Consider the following 19,860-nt stretch of genomic DNA (forward strand, 5'->3'; position numbering starts at 1 on the left):
GGCAGTCCTTCTCAGATGAGAACATTCGAAAGTTTGAGCACAAGCGAGAGTATATGTCCTGGCATGTTTTGATTTCGACGATCCCGATATCAGTAGCAGCCGCCGTACCAAAATGTTGATTCCTCGTCCGACGAGACGTCAGTTCACGTCGCGAATTCAAACCGAATGGATTGGTTTTTCCTCCGGAACTGAAAAGGCTTGAAGTACGGGAAAGGATACTCACACTGAGCTTTCATCGTGTACAGCCTCGCCAACGCTCGTCGGTGAATGAGGTTGAGAATAACAATGACTGCAGGATTATCTCCAGCGTTGGCCGTTATCGTCGTCAGTGCCGCCTGTGTGCAGAAATACGGCGTCGCGCGGTGGAGAATTCGATAGGTGCAATTTCCACGGTGATAACTTGAGTCTTCATCTTCGATTGGAAAGGAACAGGTGGGAAGGGTTTCTCTAACCAATTTCGTCAGTTTTCGTGGGAAAACCACTGTACAGAGGGTTCGTTGCGGTGCGGTTCGAGTGTTCGTTGAAGAAGTCGAAGTGTATCTCGCACACCTGTTTCCTGCACCGTGGCATCGCCACTTTGTGTGGAGTGTTCCCCGCCAAGTAAGCACCACCCGATTCGTCGTTGGTGAAAGTTTTGTTATTAATTCTTTATCTCGAGTTTGTGTTGTTCTTTGGTGAGTTGAGTTGTTGTTGGTGCTGGTATTTCCTTCGACCTTGGGGAGCCGCCAACATTATCTAAAGAGCAAAGTTCTATTACACATCTTTACTCGGTTGAAATCCAGTCCGATATCAGTCAGTGGGAGGTTCTGCTTGGACATTTTTCCTGCGAGTTGTACCACCGAGAAAGTGATCCAACGTCATGAATATTTTATGCTCGCGACAACGAGTGTGTTTCACTTTTGTGCTTCCTTGTCAGTCGGTGCAAAAATAATATCTCACTCGGAACAACAGAAGAAGCAGGCAGTCGGTTTTTTTCTAGGAAGCAAATGAAAATAAGAGAGGCAAATCATAATAGTCATAAAGAATAAAGAAAATATAATTGAAACATGTTTCCGAGAGAAGATGGGAAGAAGTGTTGTTGCAGCGAGCAGAACTGCAAAAAGTGAAGGAAATTAAAAGACGCTGCGATTCACGCGTTGAGAAGTCAAGGAACCAGAAGCCCTTGAAGAAAGAATATAAAAAGTAAGGTGCCCGGCAAGGGGAAAGTGGATGATTTATTCAGTGGATCTTCTCGGTTCATCGAAGTGTGGATGAGGAGGCAACAGTGAGGATAGCAACAGCAGCAGCAAGGTGAAGGTTGTGCGAAAACTGTAAATCAAGCGGAACGACGACCACGAATAATATGAATGCGAGTCCTGGAATCGTCTTCATCATTATCAAGGAGGACGTCTGCGTTGTGGGCTCTTGAAGAAGGAGGTATCATCCTTCGTGGGAGTCAGTAAAGTGGTTGTGGTTTTGTTTTTTCGAGTGAGAAAAGATTTCCAAGAGGAAGAAAATAATATTGAAGGAGAAGTGAATTTGGCATTTGGAGCTTCGTTATTTGTGTGTTGTGCGAGCTGTTTGAATAGCTGGAGAACCAGTTGAAGGAGGAGGAGAAAGGTGATTAAATTCCACTGTTTATGAATGAAATAAAATAATGCTGTGATGGGTGGGGTTGTAGATGTCTCAAATACCTATTCGGCCTGTTTGTAAAATTGACGTGCTGCTGGGCTTTGAAATATAATAGTGATGACCTAATTCCATCACGTTTCGATTATGTTCAACCCGGTTTAAGTAATTTGACAAAGTTTTTGAACGAAAACATTCTCTACTTGCTGGGCATAATGTATCCTTTGTGCTTGTTCCTCTAGGTACATGTTAAGTGAATATTTGTGTTCCGTATGTCAAATGGTTTGTTATGTTTTATTTCGTCTTATTTTGTGGTGATGTTGAAAAGATGCGGAGTTCTTACGCCATACTGCGTGAGTTACTAGTTCATGCAATGGCAGGCATGAAAAGCGTTTAATTAATAATTATGGTCGGAATTCGGCGAAACCGCACCTAGTGCCTTTTTGGCTGACTTGTAATATTTTGTCTTAGAAGGTAAACGGAAGTTGGTGCACATTGGGTTATGCATACGTTTGTTGCTTGTAAGACTTTGTTACGGGGCTTATATCCGATACGATTTATGATAAATTGAAACTGCTACACGAAAACTTGGGCGGAGAATTGGGTATTTTTGCCACTTGGTGCTTTTTAACAGATTTCCGACCAATTGAAATACACTTAGTTGGAAAGCAGTCCATGTATCAGTTGGAATGTAGTTCCATTTAAGAATAAGAAGATAAAAATGTTATTTTGAGTAACTGAAAAACATGTGGCTTCTAAAAAAATAATATCTGATTTGTGAAGCAGATTTAATTCGGCAGATCCACTGTAGAACCAAAATAGAAGGATTCCATTGTTTCATGAAGGTGCATTTTTAAAGCCAGAAACTTCAAAAAAGAAGTCAAAAGAAGGAGAAATGGCTCGATTATATCTTGAGAAAGAAAGCCATGATGTCAGCAAACATAAACTTTGGGATTGTCCCAGTTGGCCAGTAGCTGACAGAAAGTTCAAAAAGTAGGGACATCGTTATTATTATTATTATGTGGCCTGTGCAGTAAATAACGTCTTCTCCATTCAACTCGGTCTATGGCTGCACGTCGCCAGCCTCGCAGTCTGCGGAAGGTCCACAAATCGTCTTCCACCTGATCGATCCACCTTGCTCGCTGCGTACCTCGCTTTCTTGTGCCCGTCGGATAGTTGTCGAGAACCATTTTCACCGGGCTATTGTCCGACATTCTGGCTCCGTGCCCGGCCCAGCGTAGTTTTCCGATATTCGCGATGTGAACGATGGATGGTTCTCCCAACAGCTGATACAACTCGTGGTTCATTCGCCTACTCCATGTACCTTCTTCCATCTGCAATCCACCATAGATAGTACGCAACACTTTCCTCTCGAAAACTCCAATCCTTCACGAGCATTGTCCAGGTCTCGTGTCCGTCGTCTAATGAGCGTTTTGTAGATAGTCAGTTTGGCACGGCAGCGAACTCTATTGGATCGGAGCGTTTGCGAAGTCCAAAGTACGTATGATTTCCTGCCATGATGCGTCTCCGAATTTCTCTTCAACCACCTCGATTTCGTCACCACCGATACAAACTCATAGTGGGTAGCTAACATTGTCATTACTTTTTTGGCAAAATTAAATTTTTCCTCACTTGCGACAAACAGAAATTGAAATGTCATGAACAATGGTTTTCAATTTTTCGTGGAAAATTTAAAAAAAACTGAAGGACTCGTGCGAGCCATGATTTTGTCATTATAACAGGACAACTCTTGTCGAAGCTCTGGCCCCTAGATAATGAATACTTTTGTAAACCGCTTGTTGGCACCACTTTAATCTTGACCGACCAAGCCAAAATAGTTTGTTACTCATTCATAGTCAATATTTTGAATTCCGAACTCCACTTTTTCATCAACAGACATACCATAGTAGCATAATTCATTTGAAATCATCAAAATTAGCTTGACATGAACAACAACGGAGAGCCACCACAATATCAATCAAAGCAATCGTGGTACTTGCCAGCAGTCAAAGACATGTGGTCAACCAAAACGGATTGGAGTGGCAGATTTCCAGTTGACTTCCGCTTGCCTAGCAGCATGATAATCTCCAAAATTCCCATCAGCATCCGAGAGGAATTCTGATTGGAATCTTTAAACAATTCTTTTCAGAATCATCGAAGTAAGCCAACCGGAATCCTGAGAAATTTACACTGAATTCCTTTCAGTATCGTTGAGTGATACCCCAGGGAATCTGCGCGGGATACCTTTCATGATCCATGGAGGATTTGTTTCAGAATCTCTCGTTAATTTGCGTCGGAATTCCTTCGGAGTCGTTCGAAGATTTGTTTTGGAATCGTTCGAAGATTTGCTTCGGAACCCTTCTGACGAATTGTTTCGAAATCCTTCAACGAATTGCTTCGGAATACATCGACGGTTTGCTTCTGAATTAATCGAAGATTTAGTTCGGACTCCCTTTACGATTTGCTTTGAAATCATTCGACGGTTTGCTTTGGAATCATTCGATAATTTGCTTCGAAACCTTTCGATGATTTGCTTCGGAATCCCTCAACGAACTACTTCAACGCCCCTGGAGAATCGCTGGGAGGATTCTTTACGGAATTCCTGGAGGATTAATTCGTAGTCCCTTAACGATATGCAATTAAGTACGGACCTATACGATTTGCTTCTTAAAAAAGACATTTATTCAACTAACGGGAGAATTACATTACAATGAAGGTCATATCTGTTTTAAGTCTAAATTAGAACTGAGCTCTCTAAATAAAAATTGGTTCACTGTCCCTACTGTTCGATGGACTGATTAATTGCTGCGTCAGGTCTTTGGTGTCGTCGTCGTTGTTGCCACCTTGGTTCTGCTGCGTCGGGAGTCCAAGGTGCATTCGGTTCGCTGTGTTGCTATGTTGGAGTCGCTGTGGATGTCGGTCATTCACTTGCTGCGTCAGGAATACCAAGGCTATTTATTTGGTACGTCATGAATAGCGAATCCGGTGCTATAGTCGTTGATATCCATAATATCCAAACTTGATTTGATGCTTCAGGAATGGCGCGTCCGGTATTGTTGTAGTCGATATCCAATAATGTTCATAACTATACTTCGGGATCCCTCGATAGATTGCTTCGGAGTCCTTCGACGATTTGCTTCTACACCCTGGAACATTGCTTACGGAATCCTTGAACATTCACGTTGGAATTCCTAGAGGATTTTCGACGGGATCTCTGGAACATTTCAGTTGGAATATTACCGTCGGAATTCATAGAGGATTCAATTCGGAATCTCTAAAAGATTCTCATTAGAAACCCTGAAACATTTCCATCGGATTTCCTGGAACATTCCCGTCGGAATCCTGAAGGTTCCCTTCGGTGTGCTTGGAAGATTCCTGTCGAAATCTCTGGAGATTCCCTTCGGAATCGCTGGAACATTCCCGTCGGAATCAATAAAGGATTCTCATCGAAATCCTTGGAGGATTCCCGCCGGAATCCCTGGAGGAATGTTGCATTTTTTTTCATTTGAGATAGATAGAATATTTATTAAATAACCAAAAATTCCACTGCCTGCATTTGATCCATCACATATTGTCCTTTCAGGGGTTCTTTGAGTAACACAATAATTTTACATTTCATTTGACCAGTCCTTTGGACTCTGCAGTTCTAAAACATTGTGACTGTTGAATTAAATTAAGTCAAATTTACAACTTTGTCACAACGTGACTTTAGGTTAGAGTTTATTATTTGTTATTTTGTTAAACCTACCTACTTAACCTAAGAATGCCATCACAAAGAGCAGGTGTTTGTTTCGACCAGACTCCACCTAGCATCCATTTTCGATTACGAACATGCCAAGAGTGAGAATCTAGTCGAAGCGGCTTTTGCATTCTCGCAAGCGATTTGCAAGCTGACAGAACAATGGAGTGAGCTGTTCCGGTGTGAATAAGGGGGCTGCATCCTAAGCAGGAAGTGATTCGCCATCGCGTTTTCATCATTTCATTTATTTAGTTTACATCTAAACAGATAACACTGAATCAACTATTTGACGCCACAATACACGGTTCGAGGCCACATCTCACCATCCTCGAGTACGCCCCACGCTCGCCAAGTCGTTTTGCACCTGGTTTGCCCACCTCGCTCGCTGCGCTCCACGCCGTCTCGTCCCTGCCGGATCGGAAGCGGACACCATCTTTGCTGGGTTGCTGTCCAGCATTCTTGCAACATGCCCTGCCCATTGTACCCTTCCGCCTTTAGCTGCCTTCTGGATACTGGGTTCGCCGTAGAACTGGGCGAACTCATAGTTCATTCTTCGCCGCCACACACCGTCTTCTTGCACACCGCCAAAGATGGTCATAAGCACCTGTCTCGCGAATACTCCGGGTGCTTGAAAGTCCTCCTCGAGCATTGTGCATGTTTTATGTCCGTAGAGGACAACCGGTCTTATTAGCGTCTTGTATATGATACATTTGGTGCAGTGGTGAACCTTTTTTGACTACAGTTTCTTCTGAAGCTCGTAGTAGGTCCGACTTCCACAGATGATGCGCCTTCGTATTTCACGACTAACATTGTTATCAGCCGTTAGCAAGGATCCACGGTAGAAAAATTCCTCGACCACCTCGAAGGTATTCCCGTCTATCATAACACTGCTTCCCAGGTGGGCCCTGTCGCGCTCGGTTCCGCCCACAAGCATGTACTTTGGCTTTGACGCATTCACCACCAGTCCAACTTTTGTTGCTTCACGTTTCAGGCGGGTGTACAGTTCTGCCACCTTTGCAAATGACTTATACCGCTGCCATTCCAGGACTGTGATGTTAATAATGCGAATTGATTTCAGGTCTTTCATGGTTGGTGGACCCTTGGTGGATAGTGTTCTAGTTCTTTCATCAGTTCCTTACCGTCTTTATCGTCGAAAACACCACGCAGGACCACTTTTAGTGGTTTGGTGCTGGTTTGGTGAAATACTCGCATTTTAAGTTTTTTTCAGGATATCCATCACCTTGTCGTAATGCGGCTTTCCGTCAGAAATAAGCTTCAATCCTTCCGTGCACAATCGAAATGTACACTTGAGTCCCTTAGTTATCCAAGAACGAATTGTTGGACGTAAGACTGGCGGATCTTCCACCACGAAAATAGGAGGACATTTTGTTTTCCGCTCAAGTTGCTTCTCTTGCTGTAAAGGCTGGTTTTTCTTTTTTAATGCCAGTACATCGCCGGCATCATCATCGTTCTTTCACGAACATTTTTTCTTGCACCGCTGCTCACGATCGATTTGGCCTTCGTGTCACCCATCGTAGAATGGAAGCGTGTACTCGCGTTGCGCTGTGCACTTCGCACTGATGTCGAACCGAATCAATAGAAACCGAGAGACAAGCACGAGACATCTGATCGGATCGGTGGTCGGTCTAAGAATGAAGTTGTTGCTAAAATTTGTTTTTATACAGAAAATCACTTATAAAAGTGTTACTGCGGACTTGGTAGTCATATGGCTACTGCTTCTGCATCATACGCAGGAGGTCGTGGGTTCAATCCCAGGTCCGTTCCATTCTCCTACTTTGTATCTTTCTCTTTATTTCTCATGTTCTAGCAATCGCTAGAACTGGAAATGGACTTCCATACCGTTTCCATTACTATTCCTATACCTTCAACTTGAGTATTCTAGCAGTAATCTGCTAGAATTGGAAATGATCTATAGAGCTCGTTTTCTACATCCAACTAGAAATTCCATCAGTTACCTCCTCCTATCTATCACATTGGCAGCTCGTTAACCAAGACGGACCTCTGCCTCTCCAACCTAACCCAGAAACTCCAACAAATTCCGCATGAACTCGTGGCAAGTGCAGAGGTATATTCGGCTTGCAGTGGGCGAGTGATTGCATCATCATTTCCTCCCCCTTCCCAACATTGACTTGCATTCTGACGTGGCAGGCGCCAGTATGACCTAACAAATGAGATCACCAGTACTTGTACATTGAAGATGTGTGCTAGTCCCAAGCAAACATCTGTTGGTTCCCTGTGCAAGAACAGCTGATCTGGTCATAATGGAGTAGCAACTACGAGCAGTCAATCAAGCTCAAGCTCAAGCTCAAAATCACGTATAAAAGTGTTACTCATTTTTTGGCTCTTATCTTCAACCAATTCGCAACAAGATGCATTCGATGAAGAATTTTGTCTCATTTTTGCCTATCATAAACTGGCTGAATCGGACTTGGAGCTCCGAATGACCTTATCGGCCGAATGATCTATTCGGCTAAATGACTTATTTGGCGAAATGAGTTTTTCAGCCAAATGAATTTTTCGTCCAAAAGGCCTATTCGGCCATATGCTTCTTTCAGCCTAATGGTTTGTTCGGCCAAAAAGTATATTCGGCCAAACAACTTTTGGCCTAGTGGCAGCCCTTCCCCATTATTCTACTGGGCATCGGGCGGGATCAACAGGGCACTCAAATGAAGCGATTTGTATATAGAGCATGGGACTGCGTCCTCTCTATTGCAACATTTCGTGGAATTAGGGATGGCTCTTCGACCTCATCTAACGGGTTAATTCTGTCAATCGAGGGCTCGGCTGTGAGAACTTTCTTATGGAAGAATAAGGCTTGTTGGCGACAAAATCTGGACATCCCCAATCACATATAACTTTTGAAATAAGTCATCAACAAGTGAAATATTTCGTAGAGTGATGAATGTATGTCGGTTCTATCTGAAATATTTTTTCATTATTATAACAAGTGTTTAGTTGACAATGGAGTCAAAGGAAGAGCATGTTCGAAAAGTAATTGTGTGCGGTCGCAATGAAAATCCGAGTCTATCAATCAAGAAACTTGCTAAAAAGCTTAATTTGCCTGCCAGCACTGTCCACAGTGTTTTAAAATCGTCCAATGCTCGCTTGACAACAGCTAGGAAGACAGGTAGTGGAACAAGAACAAATTTGAGGAACCACCAGATGGACGCTAAGGTGAAAACCATACTGCAGAGGAAGCCAGATCTTTCAATCCGTACTGTTGCTCGGAAAATTAAAATTTCGCCAACTTCCGTGCATACGTCGAAGCATCGACAAGGGATGAAGTCATTTAAAGTAAAAACTGTACCGAATCGCGATGACAAGCAGAATGTGACGGCCAAAACACGTGCTCGTAAGTTGTATCGTGAATATTTGACGAAGTTTTCTTGTGTGGTAATGGACGATGAAACTTACGTCCTGGAAGATTTCAAACAACTTCCTGGAATGGCTTTCTACACTGCCATGCAAAGGAATGACGTTGCATAGCTTTTCAGGACGAAAAAAGACCAAGTTTCCTAAAAAATATTTGGTGTGGCAGCCAAGCAACACAATTTGTTCCAACTCAGTATTAGCAATACAATTATGACTGTTTCACAAGTCTTAGTTTCGTTCCCAGTCTCTTATATACGACTTGTTTACAACGAAAAAAGCGCAAGAGGTGGAGTCAATATATAACATTTCTCAGGTTTCATATGAAATGATTTTGAATCTCAATTATAACTGAATCATAACACTCATGAAAACCGAGCTGTCATTTTATTTCGGTTAGATGTTTTGCTCAATTTATTTTGAAAATGTATACTGTAGAAGACATGATGCAAGTAATGAAAATAAAATGCCAAATTTACGATTGTTCTTCACACCACAAACATATATGGCAATTCCACAAGCAATTCAGAATTTATGGTGAAACACACTCATGTAGCTTTAATTTTTCGGTGCGCCCTGAGAAACTAATCATATTATCGATTAGTTTGTGGAGAAAACATTGCATATGTATCATACGCTTCAAGCGCCAACAAAGGGCATCACTGATTTTCATAATTCAGATCGCCATCTTCATCGTACACTGACGGTTGAATATTTTGTTACCTTCAGAAATAAATTATCGGGAAAAATATACAATGCTGTATAAATAGATTAATGTATTTAGATACTATCAAGGATACAATGGTTATTCGTATTTGAAATTATGGGTATACGTGGTTAATAGAAGCGTATGTCGGGCTAACAGAGTGTACTCAAATCAATGGATTTGTTGTGGATCTTGTTTCAGGCCTGTCGAAACGCAAAAAAAATAGGCAAACGGAATCCCCAACATATGGTAAAAGATTGTTAAATTATAAAAAATTATCTTACCTGACCACCAAATAAACTGGAAAACCAATATCGGACATAACTATCAAGTCAATTTTAGGGAAATTTAAAACAGGGGAACTGTTCCCATTTCCATCACTCCATCATCGCTTCTTTTTACTAACATACTAGTTCACTGTTGGAAAATAAAATTAAACAAGTCAAACTGCTTTTATTTCTTCTATTATGAAAGGGAATATTGGAGCTATACGAGATCAAGAATATGAACCCCTCGAGTTACCCAATAATTTTCAAACTCAAAATATTCTTCTATGGATATAAAAAATCAATGCATCTGAATCGGTAATACAAGTTAATTATTAAATACTGATACAGAAGTTATAGAATTCCGGTTCAAAAGAAGTTTGGTTCGATAAAATGAAAATGTGGACCCGATTTATCCAATTTAAACTCCTCCGCAGAGCTGATGCCTTATCATTTTTTTTATCATTCAAGGGCATAGGATTTGATTTTATTGGAAAACGTTTCTCAAAGATAATAAATCCTATGTTTTCTGTGTGCTTGAACGAGAGATATGATTGAAAGGAACATTCTTATTAATTATTTAGAAAGCGAAATCTATTTTTTGCCCGGCACTGTACATAGATCTGCCAAAAATATCGTATGCAACAAGAAATAATAAAACTATTCTGAAAACTAATATACAACCACATGAAACTGTAAACATTAATAATAAATGCTGTTTGTTATAACGCCGTCGTAAATCGGTATGCATAAAAACATACAGTTATAAACAACTCTTCCAAGTTGCAACTAAAAACAATATAACTTTCAAAATAAAATTGTGATTTTACGATTTATTTGCTTTCGCTGTGTGGTGATGGACATTATTCATATTATTGCCAACAAATTTTTAAAGGTAAGAAAAATATGTTTTACAAAATCATTGACTATTCGTACCAAAAATGCCGAATCCGTGTTCTGAAGGCCTATTTTTGAACGCCAAGCAGAAGGTTATAAAGAGGTCTCGATCTAACGCAATTATATCAAACATTCTGTTGCTGTTTTATTTAAGTCATACATAAGATGCAAATGAAAAACTTTCAGAAATATGACTTTCCAAAACCCAAAACATGTAGAACTTTAATATAACTGAATCTAAACTCAAAGTTACAGTTGAAACAAGTATATAATTCATTTACAACATTTCTGTTTATTTTTTTATTGGGAGTAAGTTGCAGGTGTTACTTCCCGGCTAGAAGCCATGAACAGAATAACAAAACATGATATGGACTTGATTGATATAAGAGATAAAAGAACAGGCAACAATATCAAAAAATTGCACCGAAATATCATTTAAATATCAAGATATGATATGGATAAGAACAAACTAATGGCACATGATATTGATCACTTATTACAAATAGCATAATTTGATCTCCTCATGATATTTTAGTGCAAAATATTGATATTGTCGTCTGATCTTTTATCTCTTATATCAATCATGTCCAGATCTAATTTTGCTATCTTATCAACATTTGATATTATTGAGCTATTTTCTTCTACTCGGGTTGGGAGGCCATTTGCAGTTGTGGTCGTGCAAGCAAAGGTTTCATAACAACTGGTACAGTATAAAGAAATTTACCGTCAAGAATGCCTTCAGAAACGATTGTTGCCATTCTTACGCAGTCATGATGTACCATCGCTGTTCTGGCCTGATTTGGCATCCTGCCATAACGCCAAGGACGTAATGAAATGGTATGAAGCGAATGGGGTTCATGTGGTACCGAAGGAGGCGAATCCACCAAACTGCCCGGAATTACGTCCCATAGAGCGATATTGGGCTCTTGTTAAGAGAGAACTCTCCCAGTACAAACAGGAAGTAACTACTATAGAAAAATTTCGAAAATCTTGGTTAAAAGCGTCTAAATCTCTCTCAGACAGGTCTGCACTGGCCCTCATGGCTGGAGTGAACTCAAAAGTTCGTCAATTCTATATGCAGCCAAATTAAATATTGTTGAATAGTGTTTTGGTGACTGTTGTTACACATATCAATGAGAAAAAAATAAATCTTGCATAAAACTGACCTTGTCTTTTTCTTATCCTTAAATTTTTGTGTCCAGATTTTGTCGCGAACAAGCCTTATTCTTCTAAAATTCCCCCTCGAGTTTCGCGTGAGGGCATCTGCTAACGGATTCACCCCTCCTTTTTTGGCCCTTCATACAAGAGTCTGATTGATCAAAGTCAACATCACAAACTTAACCAAATCGCTTTTCAGTATAACCATTTCTACAGGCAGATGCCTTGCTACAATCAATGGTAGAAAACCATCATCATCATCACCGTTAGTCTTAACCGATTGGCTCGCAACAAGTTAAATTCGATGGGGAATTCTATCCTCCTATTCTATCCTCGGATTGTCCCGTGGTGTGTTACGAAGTAAGATCGACCACTCTGTACTCTAGTTCTTACTATTCTTGTTAATACTTATGAGTGATGGTCTTCCGATCAACGAACAACTTTAATTTGCTTCTAGATAATCCACCTATTCTACCTTTTTAGGTGTAGTCAATGAAGTAGATTATAAAAATGCAACTCAATCATCATTAGGCTGGCTTTGAAGATAACGACATGAATTTCCAAACTCCAGGGTGCTCATCAATTAGGAAAGAACCGGATACGATTTTGGTGTATTTGTGGAACACTCTGTGTAAAGGTGAGACTCCTAAGTGCCAAACACAATGAAATCAGATTTCTATACAAAAACGAATTCGGACCTCATAAGAAGAAGCAACAATTCGGTTGAACTTCAGTACCGATGCATGGGAAAATTAATATTATCTCACTTTTTCTGAAGCCGAAGCTGATTAAGAGGCGCGCCTTTGAGAGTCGGTGTTCGTCATTTCTCTAAGGGTACAAATAGCGCTTAATTTAAAGTGGTTTCACATCAAGTTTGAGAAATACATGAATAAAAGACGACTGCTTTATTTCTTCTCAATGGCAATGTCATGGAGTAGAAAGACATGCACTAAACAAAGGACATTGGTATACTACAATATTCAATTAATGAACTCCCCGATTGGTTCTCCCCGATCAAAAAATTTAAAATAGGCTCGCAAGCTATGGACATAATACTATTTTTACATGCACGAGAAAGGCAACATCACCACTATGTGGAATAATCAGCTTTTTTTGTTGTTGTTAAATATTGTATTGGGCAAATCAAGCATCAAAAAGATATTCAATTTGCAAAAAAATAGTTTACCTCGGTGGAGGTTGGTACTTGGTTTCTGATGGCTTTTTTTTTACTTAAATTCGTTTATTTCTGATTTTTGTTTGTTACATCATTTTTAACATTTCAAGTGGTTGGCCCTTCATCTTTGATTTTGTTTAATAGCAATAGTTGGAATTCAAATGTAATTTATAAAGTATCTAATGTATCAGAATAATCTCATGGAGGCATTGATTATTTTGGAAAATTTGATAACCTAACTAATCTTACACTTATACTATTATTAACAAAATTTGATAACCTAGCGTGGAAATAAATCCCGAATCATGGGTTGCTCCGAGGTTTGGCAACGCACCCTGTCCTTCTCCCACGACACCTCAAAGCGTTCGTCGAGTGTTTTCATCTCGGCCAGACGATGGACCTCAGAATTGCGAGTCCCTGCGCACCGCAAGTCGCTTCGCTGATTGTGACCCGGAATGTCCTTTCCGACATATAGTTTTTGATTATCTTTACGAGGTAGCTGGGTAGCGTTGTAGTTTGTACACCAGTCCATCATGCCATACATTGTCAAATGCCTTCTCGACATCGAGCAACGCCATGACGGAGGTTTTGGAGACAAACTTGTTCCGTCTGAGGATGTCGGCAAAATCAAGTAGCCGGCAATGAATTGCCTTTTCAAAAAGCATGGATAACGCTGAGAGAAGGCTGATGGGACGATAGCTTTTGGGCGAGGAAGGGTCTTTCCCAGGTTTCCGGATGGGGATCACTTTTGATGACTTCCAGGACGATGGGAAGTAACTAAGTCGAAGACACTGCATGGTTGAAAAAAAAAACACGATGTGATCGAAAAACTGGGCACTCAAATGCTTGAGCTGCAAGTTAGAGATGTTGTCGAAACCTGGGGCATTCATATTTTTGGATGATTTGATATAGGCCGACAATTCACCAGCTGTTATCTCCAACTCCTCCGAGAAGTCGTTGGGAATAAGATGAATGTTGTTTGCATGCTCACTGACAGCAGCCTTCTCAGCAGGAGTTATTAAGCGATCCTTAGAGCCATTATTGTCTGGCAGGATCAAGGGTGGAATGCGCCGAGGCCGAGGCCGAGGCTGTCAACTTCCAAAACGGCACAATTTGGTAGAGCGCGGATCTTATTAGAAAAAATCATTATTTTTAAGGTCCACCATTCTGGCTTTGATGATGTTGGTCGTGCGATTGCAACGGGTTTTGAGTGCAGGCAGCCCAGTACGTTGATACTGTCTGCGAACCACGTTGCAAAGACGAATGAGATCTTTGGTGAGAGTGTCGCTGGTTAGGGCGTTGCTTACCTCACGAGGCGTTGTTGGGACATGCTGCTCTCTGGCTACCGAGATAGCCTCTTCGATGGCGCACAACTGGCTGTCGATTGATGGTGTTGTCAACGTACTGCTGGAATCACTGTCAGTTCACTCGATGATAGTTCCTTCTGGAGAGTTGGTGTCGGTTGATCGAAGAGCCGATTTCCTGATAGTCGACCGGCTGCGATGTTTGGTTATCCATGTTCGTGATGAACAGATCGAGCGTCAAATGTACCCCGGATCTGCTCAAACGGGTGGGTGAGTCCGGGTTCAGGATTGTGTAATGGCCTTCTTCTAGACCGCTACTCCAAATCGTGCCGTTTCGATTGCTCCTTGAGTTCGCCGACGATGATGTACTGCCCTTGGCGCCGCGTTAGTTTGACGATGTCTCTGCGGAGGGCGGCCAATATCCCATCGATCTCCTTGGCTTGCGTTTGGCAGTATGCCACGATGACGGTGATGACGCCAACGGAAGTAGTAACTGGAGGTTTGATCGATCGAGTCTCACCACACGGAAGTCCGGAATATATACGCTCACCTCGAGCTGGTGTGTTTCCGTGATGAAAGGCACGTCGATCTCCCTCTCGTCGAGGAAACCAACCAGCTCAATAGTTTTGCTCTTAAGTGAGCAAGCGTTCCAATTGACCAGACCGACCGTAGCAGCTCGATGACGAACATGCCCAGGGTGAAGATCTGATCGAAGCGTGTTTTGCATTCACGTAGTCACGATGCCAGTTGTGTAAACATTGGAACCAGCTGCTCCGATGTGTAGAGCGGTGGGTCACCTTCAGCCAGATGGGGCTGGTTGTCCTGACGATGGAATTCAGGGGGGCACTGGCTGGGAGCCGATGGTGCTTGGGTATCGGGTGCCGCGGATGGAACCGATGCAGCGGCAGCAGCAAGCCGTTTGTGTGGCTGCAGCAGCGGAAGGACCGAGATCGGTCGACGGGGAGGCGTAATGACCGGAAAATTTCTCTCATTCAGCGGCGGGGGTGGAACTGCTCGACGCATAGGCTGATTTTTGGTGGAAGCTCTCTTCCGGATTTCCACGAACTCGGCGCGCTTGGGACAGTCCTTCGTTGTTGCACGATGTTTTGCCCCATAGTTCCATAGTTGGCACACTTGAGGTCCAACTCCTCCGTGCTGTGGTTTTTGCCACACTCATTGCAGCGGGTAGCCATGAAGCAGTTGCGGGTACCGTGGCCGAACTGAGAACATGCCATGCACTGCGTGACGTCGCGATGCCCGGGCTTGTATTTTGTCCACTGGATAATGGTACTGGTCACCACCTTAATCGCCTTCAGGTTCTTGAGCGAGGTGGATCCATGCTCGAGAGGGACGAGGTGCTTTTGGTCACGGTACATGCGGCTTTTATCATGCCGCGAGATTTTGTGATCCGTCAAGACCGCATAGCGCCACTTTTAGTAATTTAGTACCGGGGAAGTCGTGGTTGTAGTACATACTCCCAATCCTTCATCTTCATATACTGCACCACGAAATCGAAAGAGGCCTTGTTAGAGACCATGAGCTTCCCCCCTTTGAGCATAGCTGAAAAATGCCAATGGTGTACTTGTTCGAGATCATAGAATCGAATAGCTGGCAACAGGTTCGGCGTGTCTCCTTTCACGAATATTGGGGGGCACCGTTCCTTACGGTCGAGATGCTGGTCGTGTTGCTATTGGGCCATCGTATTCTTCCGGTTCTTTTTCTTCGCCAGCGGGTCACCGGCATCGCCATCCTTTAAGTCGTAGTAGGCGTTATTCGATAGCAGCTTCTTTGCTGCATTGCTTACCGCTTCATCATCGTCACTCGCGGTACGCTTCGGTGCGCTGATCGCGAGTTACCGAGTTGCCGGCGACCACCCATACCGGAAACGAAAACCGCACGCGACAATATGCGCCACAATCCAATAAGACCGAATAAAGAAAACTTGCGCAAGCACGAGCCAAAAACGTGTCCGATCACGTCGCTCGATCAAACTGGAATGCTCGCTCATTCGTGCTCTGCTCGTTTCTGACAGCTTCTCCGCACGCACGCTTAAAATCACACAAAACGGGCCTCTCCTGGAACAACTCATATTATGAGTAATTACGATGTTACTCATTTTTGTGTAACCGATAGCCGATGATTTTAGGTGAGTTCATTTTACACAGCGAGAGAGCAGTCGAAAGTCGAACCTAACCTCAATTGTATGTTTTCAAATTGATGGTAAAGTAAGCCAAATTTTCCATACTTATTCAGAGGCTTCTCCAATCGTTTCGATCAACAAAACAAAGTGCGATGCTTGTATTCGCACATTTTTTTGTTTCGCCATCAAAGCGAAAAGAAAAACCTCCGAAAAAGTACGATTTCTTGCCTCACATTCTGCACCCGTTCGCCATCATAGCGACCCGAAGGGACTTTGACAGTGCGAGGCCAACTCACTTACACATATCATGCACATGTGAGACATTACACAGCGACTGCTCGTGTTTCACACAAAATTTTCACTCATAGTGAGAGTTGGCCAAGGCGTCGCCGTAATGTGTGAAAACTATTCATGCGATGTGTACTTGACTTTAAGCGTGCGGTGATACAGGAGAATAGGACGTTGAGGGTTCTAGTCTCTCCAAGACACGTTCAGCCTTTTTCGCAAATTTAGTATCAATTTGTCCGGTTCAAAAGCATGTGCTGTGCATATGCTTTTAAACTGGCCGAGTCGTCGAATAATATGCAGTTAATGTTTAATATTTTGCTAAATAAAGATAAATGTGTGGTGTTTTATATCTCAATTGCAATTAATTGTTTCGGGTTATAAGTTAATCAGAAAAGAAATTTCGACCAAACGTCCTTTCGAAAAAAAAATCTAGTGTTATTTTGATCAATTATCATTCTCCTCCACTCTAAATTTAAGGTTATCTAAAATCACCTTCAGGAAATCTGCGAAAGACTGCGTCAAAGAAGTACACTAACGCAACACATTTGCAATCGCAAACTGGCTCACGGCAAAGCCATTGCCCTACTCGCATCGTAATCGTATTACTGCTTGAAGGACAAATCCGACAACTCTCTCGGTGGAATCCCTTGAGACTTACGCAAAGTGCAACACCAGCTCAACCGAACCTAAATACCCTTCAACTGAAATCTCATTTGTCCCTTGTCAACGTCCAGATACAAATACCCAAAGGATTTTGTGCGAGTTGCTCAAGAAAAATCTGTCAATTGCCACACAGTTCTGTTGTCCACCACGTTTGAGGTTAACACAGAGGAGTGGTGGGGTCCAATAGTTGGTGCAAGTTATAAATTTTGAGTTTGGACTAAATATCCTTTGGGCTAATTCATAAACGCCGAAATTTGAAACTGGTATATTTTAAAAGGGACAATTATTTTCAATAAGGAACAATTCTCACTTCATATTTAACTGTCCATTAACCATACTGTTGAAAATAGATCATCATGCTGCTGTAATCAATTGATGACCAGCTTTCATGATCTACCGCTCCACTCCGAATGATGCATTGTACAATGAGTTCTTAGTCCCAACTGGGCACCCACAGTGTGGGTAGTGTCTCGTAATCAAATAAAATACCCATCGCCTCCGCATGAGGCTCCCCCTTTGGGAGGGAGAGTAACAGGACAGTCAGTCGTCAGTTAGCCCAAAGGGAGCCAGCGACCGCAAATTGCAGATTTTGATTTTCCTCTCGCTTGCCCGGTCGAACCTGTCACCAGTTTCTTTTACACAGACGACAGTGCTGGGGCGGTCTCGACAAGTATAGTAGCAGGGTGCACATCACCACCATAAAAAACGGCAACAAAATCCGATTCCCATCCTCGCGGGTGACCGTCTCTCCGCTGCCTGTCGTCGTCCTCGATGGCAATGTTGTGTTGAGGTGATTGAAGTGATTTATTTGTGTCAATATATTTTCCAATCTTGTTTGGGGTTCTGTTGGCTGTCGCTCGTTATGGCGGTGTATGTGTGCCTGTGCGGTGGTTGACTGCCAAGAGATTCGTTATCAATTGATGGTCCCTAGACAGCGCCACAATGGAGCAGTAACAGCCAGCAACAATGTTTGGAGGATGCGATGAATGAATGTGGGAAAGAATTCGGAGGTTTTCCGGCTTCCAGGCGAGATTCTAGATAATCGTCGCTCGAGGTGCTGTTAGATGTCGGGGGACGAATCATCTGTCTGGCTGGTTGGCTGGCTGGCTGACTGTGTCGTTCGTGTTGGCTCCATAAAAATATATAAACATAAACCGTCAGAGAAGAGTCAATTTCGGAAAATTGAGGGTTCAGGCAAATAACTTCACTCAAATTTATGATCGTACTTTGGGCGGGAGGAAAACGTTGGTGCTTTCACACTCCATTTGTGGGTCCCGGGTAATGAAGTGCTAACCGGCGTGGCGAATTATCGTCGCCAAGTCGCATTCCGCATACTCGTTGATCAGCCAAATTGCGAATAAATTCCTCAAAAATGTTATCTCGAATTGACTACTTACCAGGGGGGAGGGCTTCGAGCTAGGTCAACGCTTCAAAGGATTTTCCCCCGGCAGCGCGCGTTCGAGAAGTTGATGGAGAAAAATTTATGACTCGAGACAACTGACGCGAACTGAATAGCGCTGCCGGCGAGTGGCACGGACTGGAGCCAAACTGACTACAAACTTTGCCTGGCCAAGCTTCATTTTCCATTTTCATCATCGCATCATCGTCATTATCGCAATCAGTGACTGTCCAGTACATCCTCCAACAAAAAAGCTCATTTCAACAATGCAAACAACTTTAACTTTCTGTCCGGCAGTACATGAGTGCTGCTTCGCCGGCCGGGTGCTTTCATCCATCCTTCAAGAGGAGAACTTTTCTTCTGCAAGTATGTCTCCGGGTCCAGTTGTCCGGTCCAGTTGTCGTGTTTATGCATGAGTAACTAATGATAGACACCGTCGTCGTGGTCCTCGTCCTTAGCTTCGTGACAACTCAAGCTCAACTTTGGGTCCTTCCTTGCGCAACACCATTTGCCTCCGAGTCGGAAAAGGGGCACCGCCGCCGGTTGAACGAAAGAGGAACAAACGGAAGGCCGTTCAAAGAGCATAAATTTGCAAACGCTGAAGGACAATGAGGATAGGAAATCGGGAAGTTGGGAACCGGTTTGGGAGAGGAAAATTATCGTTTGCGTTTTTTTTTGTCATTATCGTCGTCGTCGCCGCTTGGAAGTTGCTTCGGATGCCGTCGTCGTCGTCGTAATAATTAATTATCTACGTGGGGAGGAAAATTTAATAATGGGTGTCCTGTTCGGGCAACAAAAGACGAAAATTGACGGTGCTCGAGTAAGGATGCGCTCGGTCGGTGGGGTGACCGGGGAAATATGACGACGCTGTAACACAGGCAGGCGGGCGGAGAAGTGTAAATGAGTTTCAATAGAATGGTTCAGTTGACTTAGTGCGGGTGATTTGACAGATGATTGAGTTCGAATTTGATCCGATTGGACGTTGATGAATGTGTAATTTGATGAAGGGATGGAATAATCTGTTCGGGTATCTAATATTTATGATAGCTTGTTGGACGATTTCGAAGTCGGTTTCAGATAGACAATAGATAGGCAAATTATTTTGGAATGAACAAAGCATTTTTAATA

General features: G+C 42.7%; 1 protein-coding gene across 8 annotated transcripts in view; it reads left to right on the forward strand.

The window, feature by feature from the left end:
• LOC134227108 (cadherin-87A) overlaps window positions 1-19,860 on the forward strand; it is a 1,007,180-nt gene that overhangs the window by 292,362 nt on the left and 694,958 nt on the right. Inside the window, exon 1 of one of the 8 annotated variants that reach the window (XM_062708441.1) lies at window positions 158-1,599. The exons of the other annotated variants lie outside the window; for them this stretch is intronic. The gene's annotated coding sequence lies outside the window, so the exon portion shown is untranslated. Of the gene's footprint in view, window positions 1-157; window positions 1,600-19,860 lie in introns of those variants that run through there. 8 annotated transcript variants of the gene reach the window in all.

The sequence above is a fragment of the Armigeres subalbatus genome, chromosome 1 (assembly GCF_024139115.2).
Source record: "Armigeres subalbatus isolate Guangzhou_Male chromosome 1, GZ_Asu_2, whole genome shotgun sequence".
NCBI classification, from domain to species: domain Eukaryota; kingdom Metazoa; phylum Arthropoda; class Insecta; order Diptera; family Culicidae; genus Armigeres; species Armigeres subalbatus.